The following is a 9,278-nucleotide window of genomic DNA, read 5'->3' as shown; positions in this document are numbered from 1 at the left end:
AATGAACTATTGTGGAGGTTTCCACAACTGACAGTGGAGCTGCTGGTTTCCGTACCATGCAGCAGTGATATGCTGTATCTCTGTCTGTCAGGGGGAGTATCTAATACACGACTAGTTCTGGTTGTTCACACAGAAAGAAAGCGTACAAAAAATACCAGTCATTCCCTTCCTATCTGAAAGCAAAAGATCATTGAAACATTAGGGAAAAGGCAATGGGTAACCAGAAGGAGAGTAACATCTAAAAAAACATTGGTGAAATACATTTAAATAATTGTCCTCTTTATTAAATGTTTCCTTTGAGCTAATTCTGTGCATCCTTGCAAACACATTGAGAGATGTGAAGATGGCTTTCTCCACAGTTTCTGTGAACGTTGATGTGAAAACAGTGGCTATCCAATCATCAAAAGTTTCACAACCGTCCTACTGGGGAGCGGAGATCGTTCCCTCAGTACTTCCTCCTGACAACCCAGATAAGATCAAGAACTTGTGGTATGGAGAAATTTTGGCTTTGAACTTAAACATTAGCCAGGAGCTGCTATAACTGCATTTGCGTAAGTGACAATATTTAAAGAGCACTACTAAACAAAGCAAAATGTTCCCTTCAATACTTATGTTTGAAGTAGCTTTGTCCTAAACTTAACTTTGCAGAAAGTAATTTACTTTAACAATAATATGTGCAATTTGTTTCCCAGTGCAGAGGCCTAGGCAGTCATCCATCTGGCAAGGACTGACTTATTTTTGTTCCAACATCAATATACAAAATTAATTATGGGGTCTTTTGCCCTTTGGCAGTGAAAGCATGTTGTTTTTCTGAGCAGCTACAGACCTTGGAACAGCTAGTGTGTTGTTTTCAAGCAATTGAAAGCATTGAGTGTAATTGGGTCATTGCAACATACACATATCAATCTACCTTCTCCTGACACTTCCATTGATTTTTTTTTAATATTAGAGAGACAAATATTTCTTTGGCGCATTTTTTTATAAACTGACAAGATTAAAAGTTAATAGTGATGATGTACTTTGAAAATGTCTAACCACTTGAAATAATTCCTGAACAGATTGCGGAAAAAAACCCACATCTGGACACCATTGTGATTTAGGGCCTCTTTTATTGTCACCTTCTATAGTAGGCATAAAGATTCCTGAGTTAACTTCTATACATTGTTTTCACAAGATATTTGATTTCATCTGACCTACATCAAAGAGCTGGTAGCAATCAGAATAGCTAACCTATACAGTCCATTCTAATTATACTCTTTTCATTTATTTTAATGTTTTTATTATATATCTTGTATGATTTTGGAACTGGTACAAAATCAGCACAGCAATGTAATTGTTTTTCAAATGTAATAGTTTTTGGGAGTCATCCAAAGAATGCACTATATCTAAACTGGCAGCAGAAACACAGGGCGTCTTACTTAAACTAGTAAAACTTAACACAGACCCCTGAGCTCATGGGTGGGAGCAATCATTTTTAGTCCATGGAAAGCTCTCACATTTAGCTCAAGGACCTTGTGATACATCATGTTTATTCCCCCGAGAGGGCTTGAGTGCTTAGCTGATCCCATCTCATAGTGGTGCTTTTTTTGCTGCTTAGGTATGTTGTGTTTAAGAGATTTATGGATGACTTATTTTGTGAATGCTCTTCCTTGTATGGTCAGTGTGAAAATGATACCAAGCACGGTAGTGTAGCGGTTAGCGTAATGCTTTACAGTGCCAGCGACCCAGGTTCAATTCTGGCCACTGTCTGTAAGGAGTTTGTATGTTCTCCCCGTGTCTGCGTGGGTTTCCTCCGGGTGCTCTGGTTTCCTCCCACATTCCAAAGACGTACGGGTTAGGAAGTTGTGGGCATGCTACGTTGGCGCCGGAAGCGTGGCGACACTTGCGGGCTGCCCCCAGAACACTCTACGCAAAAAGATGCATTTCACTCTGTGTTTCGATATACATGTGACTAATAAAGACATCTTATGTTCTCTTATCATATTCCCTCTTTAACTCAAGGCAAAAGCACAAAGGATCCCTTGAGCAAAAGCAAGCTAACGGTCTTCCCTGTATGGTCTGTATGAAAGTGATACAGATCACAACCTCCAGCTGAAAGAAAAAAGGACAAGAAAACCTTTGGGCAGAAGCAATTGAATGCTCTTCCGTTACGGTCTATATGAAAGTGATATCAATCATTCCCTCCCTAACTGAAGTCAAAAGGACATTGAGAAGAAGCTGTTGGAGGACTGAGTCACACAGAGTAGAAAAATCCTGTTTAAACCCTTGGGTTGGAATTTAATTAATTAATTAAAGGAATATTTTAACTGGCCTCACCAGCAGTAGCTTGGAAGTGTGGGGATAAGGATGCATGGTTGTGGCATCCATGAGGATTGGTCCAATGACTCTTGATGGAAACATTCTCTGGTAACTTCCTTAGGATTTCTGCTGAATTGTTTCTATTGCTTCTGTGGCACTTAAGTGGAAGTCATGTCAAATGTGGATTTGTGGGGGGATTAGGGATGTGATCAGTGGGTCCCAGAGGATAAAAGGCAATTAAAGGGCTTACATTCTGGGGATCCTGTTCAGCACTCCTGGGACAAAATAGTCTGACTACTCCAGTAACACTCCAAAAGGAATGTTGGACCAGGAAAGACGTATTTTGATACACAATTGTATCAGCTGTCAACAGGCACTGGTAGAATTTATTCCTGAAAAAAAAGCACCTCCTGTTGCTGAGGAAGTAAACCAGTTCTGTAAGAATTTTTTCCCTGAGTTTCAGGGAAATTAAGAAGGCTCCAATAGGTTTAGACATCAATTAATGTTAAACTGGAGCTTAGAAATCAGATAAGTTTGTATTGTTTATTACAGAGCCACTTTTTTGAAAGTGCATTTGCTGTAGAGTTGGTACATTTCTGTTTCATTTTATGTCTCTCTAGAAATTCTACCAGTGCCTTTTATCCTTTGGGACCCACACACAGTTCTGGTGATGTCGACCCACTGGTCACAACCCTCATCCCCTCACAAATCCACATTTGACATAAGATAAGATAAGATTTCTTTATCAGTCACATGTACATCGAAACACACAGTGAAATGCATCTTTTGCGTAGAGTGTCCTGGGGGCAACCCGCAAGTGTCGCCACGCTTCCGGCGCCAACATAGCATGCCCTCAGCTTCCTAACCCGTACGTCTTTGGAATGTAGCAAGAAACCGAAGCACCCGGAGGAAACCCACGCAGAGACGAGGAGAATGTACAGACTTACAGACATTGAACGGAATTGAACCCGGGCCGCTGGTGCTGTAATAGCGTTACACTAACTGCTGCACTACTGTGCCTGCCCATGACTTCCACTTTCATAAAGACCATAATGTAAGAGAAGGATCTGCAGTGTTTATTTCCTTACCTGCCTTTTGAGATTAAGGAAGGTTCATTCAAAGTTAACAAATGGTGGGTGGTGCAGCTCAGTCCTTCTTGTTTATGTATCAGAATCAGGATCCAGTTTACTATCACTGGCTTATATAAGATTTCTTTATAAGATTTCTTTATTAGTCACATGTACGTCGAAACACACAGTGAAATGCACCTTTTGCGTAGAGTGTTCTGGGGGCAGCCCGCAAGTGTCCTCACGCTTCCGGCGCCAACATAGCATGCCCACAACTTCCTAACCTGTATGTCTTTGGAATGTGGGAGGAAACCGGAGCACCCGGAGGAAACCCACACAGACGGGGGAGAATGTACAAACTCCTTACAGACAGCGGCCGGAATTGAACCCGGGTCACTGGCGCTGTAATAGCGTTACGCTAACTGCCGCACTACCGTGCCTGCCCTATGATGTGAAATCTGTTGTTTTGCGGCAGCAGTACAGTGCAAAGACAAAAAATTGCTATAAATTACAAAATAAATAAATAGTGCTAACGTCCTAACTTACATTCCACTGAATTTAGCTGTATTCTATACCCAGATAGCGACCTACGTCACCCATGTGGTGAAGAAAAATATTTTCTGTCAGATGTCGTTCTACACGTATGGAAATGCTTGAATTGTAGACTGTCTATTCCATAGTTATCTTCACCTCAAGTCCTGGCTGCTGACAAAGACAGTTAAGAGATGCTGGTCCTCCAGTTGGGGAAGTTTGTTACTTGCAATACCTTTTGCAGAATTCTGCATGGGTGATTTTTACTAAAAGGCAAAAGCAGCCTGATCCCTTAGGTAGTAACTAATCCTCTCTGTCGACCAGAATTGTCAACATACCATTATACAGTTGCATCTCATAGGACATTCCTATGCATCATTGGATTTCCTTGTATCACCAGGGTTTACTAAGGGCAGCAGCTACGTGTGCTTTGCCTAATAGCCTCTCTAAACTGTATTGGAGCCCTTTGCAAACCACAGAAGCCCAAGTTGAATTAAGTAATGTGGCTCCTGCCTGACTCAGACTTTAGTCCGAGCTGCCCTGCTGACGGCATAGTGAAATGATGAGAGAGTAAGAATCTGAGGTTGGGTCGAATTTCACACAGACCCCATGAGAGCTAAAGTCTCCCCTCAGACAGTTAGATGGGGAGAAAAAACTACAATTCCCTTCCACCTCACTGAACTCTCTCTCCAAGAGCGCTGGAATATGATCTTAATTCAAACTCTGAGAAATCCTTCTTATGCTCATGGACTTGTCAACCTTCTCACGTTACTGACACCTTTCTCCACGCTCTGTATCCATTTGACAGCTATCATTTCCTTCATGACATTACCATTGAAATAGGTGGTTAAGTGTTTCCTCATAAATTCCCTGAAATTTCTAGTATTTCATAAATCATTTTAAATAGGATCTGAAATTGTGGAATTAACCATAAGTCTTGCTTCAACAGTAGCCATTATTGCAATGTATATAAATTAATGGGTGATTTGCAGAAATGAAGGTGCCTAAAGCTGTTTGCTCTGAGAAATATCATAGTCGGCATAAGTCAATCTAACACTATTTTTAAAATACACAGTTACCCCAACACAAAAGCTCAGCGAGTACCATTTATACAGTTACCATTATACCTCTGTTGTTTGACCCTTTAAGTATGAATGTCTGCCTTTTCACATTTACCTCCACTAACCCTAACATCTTCTGAATAGAGTCCTTTACGTTGGCCTCTATTCCTAAAATTTGATTGAACTGATGAACCTATAAAATGCCTGTTTCTTATCCCAGGCCTAAACAATGTCACTGAACAGTTGTGATCCAAGCAGAAATCCTGCCTCGTATTAGTTGCCAGGAATCCCACAAGCCAGGCCTTCCATTCTCTTACTGTGAAGTTTAAGTCATGGTGCAGAGGGCAGGCACGGTAGAGTAGTGGTTAGCGTAACGCTATTACAGCGCCAGAGACCCAGGTTCAATTCCGGCCAATGTCTGTAAAGAGTTTGTACGTTCTCCCCGTGTCTGTGTGGGTTTCCTCCGGGTGCTCCGGTTTCCTCCCACATTCCAAAGACATACAGGTTAGGAAGTTGTGGGCGTGCTATGTTGGCACCGGAAGTGTGGCAACACTTGCGGGCTGCCCCCAGAACACTCCATGCAAAAGGTGCATTTCACTGTGTGTTCGATGTACATGTGACTAATAAAGAAACCTTATCCTATCTGATGGTTAGCAGGGCACTGTTTGAGAGTGTGATGGAATCAGGAGGGGTGGATGGAGTTAGGATACAGATCAATATCATGTCATGGAACACTCCTGAGGGGTTGAGCGTCCTACTCTTCTATCTTCCTTTAGGACCCTGTCTCCCCTACCCAATCCCACTGGATCCCATTAGTGTCTGAGAGTAGATGGATACTGGAACCAATCATTGATCTGGATCTCTCTGAGTTGTGCTTGTGGTTTTAGTTAGATCAGAAAAGTATTTACACAATTTAAATTATAATCTATATCTGCTATTTAGATCCAAAATGATTGACATCACACTTACCTGCACTGAACTCCAACTGCTATGGTTTAGCCTATTCACTTAATCTATCAATGTCTTTGTACCTTTGTCCACACCACTCAATAACACCATTCATTGTGCTATTGTCAAATGTAAAAAGATGGGTCTCTTATACTCCTGAAGTCAGTAATGGAAAGGTGGTTCAGGCCCACCACAGATTATCTGGGGACACCTCTCGATATTTCCGTCTATTTTCAATTCATACCTACTGCTTCTACTGCCCAAGTAACCTCCTATCCAGGTCAATAATTTGCCTTTAGTTCCAGCCTCCAAACACTGAAACCACCAACAGTAAACCATTTCCCTAAATGCTCTTATATTCAAAGAATAGAAACATTTCCAAATACTTAAAAATAAACATGGATGAAAATAGAAGATCCATTGTTCTCAGTGCTATTGGTCTATTGGTACCAAATGAACTTTTATTTAGAAGTTATGCAATCACAAAGCAGGGAACAACACAAAAGGATTCATTTTATGAACTTTAAAGAATTTGTGGATCTTTTCTGAAGACTGAGAAGCTAAATCTGGGCAGAGTTTATTAATCTGCTAGAGGAAAGCACAGTCACAATTCAAAGAATGAGGAAGTATTGATTATTATACTGTAAGTAGAGAGGTGGAGTATACTGTGCTCAATAATTAAATGCACTTATGTGGAATGCATCATAGGATATAATAAATGTTGAGTGATAGTGAGAAGGAACTTGGCAGGTGTTACAGAACAGGATTTGGGTATTGCTTAAAATAATAAAAAATGTCATGAAACCTGTTAGCTCAGTGAGGATACATACATGACTCATTGAATCACATGTATATTAAAGCACAGTAGGAGGCCATTTCCCCAACATGCATATGTTTAAACCCAAGTGCATCCAGTTGATGTTTTTAATAAATGTAATGTTCTTTTCTCAGTAAATTATTTTTCACATGTAAAATCTTTTGAAACGTGCCCACTAATGCCTGCTCCCCAGATAAATGTAGTTAAATTTGAGGAGCAAATGCAAATCAAAAGAATTGTTTGAAACTTCTCATGCCAATTGAAGACGTTGTCAATACTGTGAGCAGAGCCTGTCTTGTTGAACTGAACTTGAACCAACATAAAAGACGGCATATACACAGATGTGAAAGACTTTGAAAATTCCTGAATTTTCATGCTATTTTTAATCAATTCTGCCCAGATTGCATTCACATCACTAGAGCAAAGGAGCAAAAACTCAGCCTCAAAGTCTAATGTTCTCATGTTTAAAAGTAATGAACATCAGGCCTTTGCATAAAGATATTCAGTTTATATCTTAAATTAGAATAATGCTCTCATTTTTTAAAATGCAAATATCAAACCCAGATGAAAGATATTATGTTGCGTTCTCCTTTTTCTGATGCCTTCTTGGTATCAGCTGGCATTAATTCAGCACTTTAATTCTGAATGGGTAAGTATGCTAAGCATATAGCAGCAGGTGGAAATGTTGTCTTAGTATAGCTGAACTTCTCAGACAGAGCCAAGTAGCTGAGCACTGAACCTGACCCATCTAAGACCTGATCAAAGGTTGCTTGATATTATGATTGATTTCATAATACCAGGGCAATAAAAACATTGGGACAAAAAAAATATTTCCTTTAGGCTCAAGATGCCCAATATCCTTGTCACCACTGCATGTTGTAGTCTGCTTCTGAAATTCAGTTCCATTGAAACCAGTATAAGACCCAGCCACTGCTATAGTGTACATTTGGCACAGCTGAATAAAGATGAAATTCTGTCCCAAATAGTTTTGGACACTGACATCCCTGGCTTTGATTGCTTTAAAAAGGCAGAAAGAAATTACTTTCGAAGAGACAGCAACACAATTGTGTGCTTTGTTTTTCAATTTTGATACCATTTAGAAACCTGCATCTTTCCTTTAGCCTTGCCTTATCTTCATTTTCCAAGCTCTACATTTCCTGCTTTTCCAAAAAGTTACTCAGTCAAACTCATTTGAAAACTCACTGTTCAACTGTTTCTCTCCTGTTACTTGGTAAGTAAACTCTTCTCAGCAGAATATTGAGTGGGTATAATCAGTCAAACGCCATCCAAAGATGGGTAATGTGGGTTTAGCACATTTTGTTTGTGAAAATATTCAGCTGCTTATGTAACTTCTGGCTGTCTTGTATCTAATTCAAAAATATTTAACAGCTTGGTAACTATAAGTGCTTGGCACGACTACTGCACCATTTACTGAAACAGGTTTAACAATGCAGCATAGCATAATTAAAAGACAGGTAAATTCATTTCAGGGAAGAATCAAAAGTCATTTTTGCCTTCATAATTCCAGTAACCATACTACATATATGTTTAAAACACAGACCTGTTAGACCTTCAGTTATGTTACTGACTGTGTGTCTGAGACCAACACTGAGCTTCTGATATTTAAATGTAACAGTATAAGATTGGCTGTAAGTTGACACCATGTATTATTCATACTTCAAATTTCAGCTCTCGTTGGCCTCTGGAGGGAAGAAGGTTATTTCAATGGATGGCCTCTGGGAGTCATAGCCCAGTGCTGCTTCAGAATCCATGCCTTTTGTCAGTGATCAACGAACATTGAATGGGCAACAAGCCAATAAGAATCTATAGCCTAGATGTGTCCTTCACAACTTTACCATCCAAGAGGAACTGGATGTTGACATGTTACCAGGGAGTACTGGTTCCATTGTTCTTGGTTTCAAGGAGAAGAGCACTACAATGTCCTCTACACACAGATGCACATAGTATGTACTGCAAAGGGTTTCTAAATGATATTTAATTATTAATTAAATAATTAGTTAATTAATTAGGATTACTAATTACTGTTTGATGCATAATATGATTGTGCGGTATCTGATCATGTGACACCAGTGAATTGAAGCGTGTGACCATGTGACACTTGCCCACTGTTTATATTTACCTTGGTCAATTGTCTTAGTATCATGGATCTCTCTCTCTCTCTCTCTCTATCTCTCTCTCTCTCGATCTCTCTCTCTATCTCTCTCTCTCTCTCTCTCGATCTCTCTCTCTATCTCTCTCTCTCTCTCGATCTCTCTCTCTCTCTCTCTCTCTTGATCTCTCTCTCTCGATCTCTCTCGATCTCTCTCTCTATCTCTCTCTCTCTCTCTCGATCTCTCTCTCTCTCTCTCTCGATCTCTCTCTCTATCTCTCTCGATCTCTCTCTCTATCTCTCTCTCTCTCTCTCGATCTCTCTCTCTTGATCTCTCTCTCTCGATCTCTCTCGATCTCTCTCTCTATCTCTCTCTCTCTCTCTCTTGATCTCTCTCTCTCGATCTCTCTCTCTCTCTCTCTCTCGATCTCTCTCTCTATCTTTCT

The 9,278-nt window shown here is 40.2% G+C and overlaps 1 long non-coding RNA gene across 1 annotated transcript in view; it reads left to right on the top strand.

Moving 5' to 3' along the window:
* Positions 1-483: 483 nt before the first annotated feature.
* Positions 484-9,278, top strand: part of LOC127570776 (uncharacterized) — a 12,740-nt gene continuing 3,945 nt past the window's right edge. Inside the window, exons 1-2 of the long non-coding RNA XR_007956394.1 lie at positions 484-551; positions 8,412-8,686. This is a non-coding gene — a long non-coding RNA (uncharacterized LOC127570776). The remainder of the gene's footprint in view (positions 552-8,411; positions 8,687-9,278) is intronic.

This window comes from Pristis pectinata, chromosome 5, assembly GCF_009764475.1.
Source record: "Pristis pectinata isolate sPriPec2 chromosome 5, sPriPec2.1.pri, whole genome shotgun sequence".
In the NCBI taxonomy this organism is placed as follows: domain Eukaryota; kingdom Metazoa; phylum Chordata; class Chondrichthyes; order Rhinopristiformes; family Pristidae; genus Pristis; species Pristis pectinata.
Note: the sequence above shows the minus strand (reverse complement) of the source record. Positions and strands in the feature narration are given on the sequence as shown.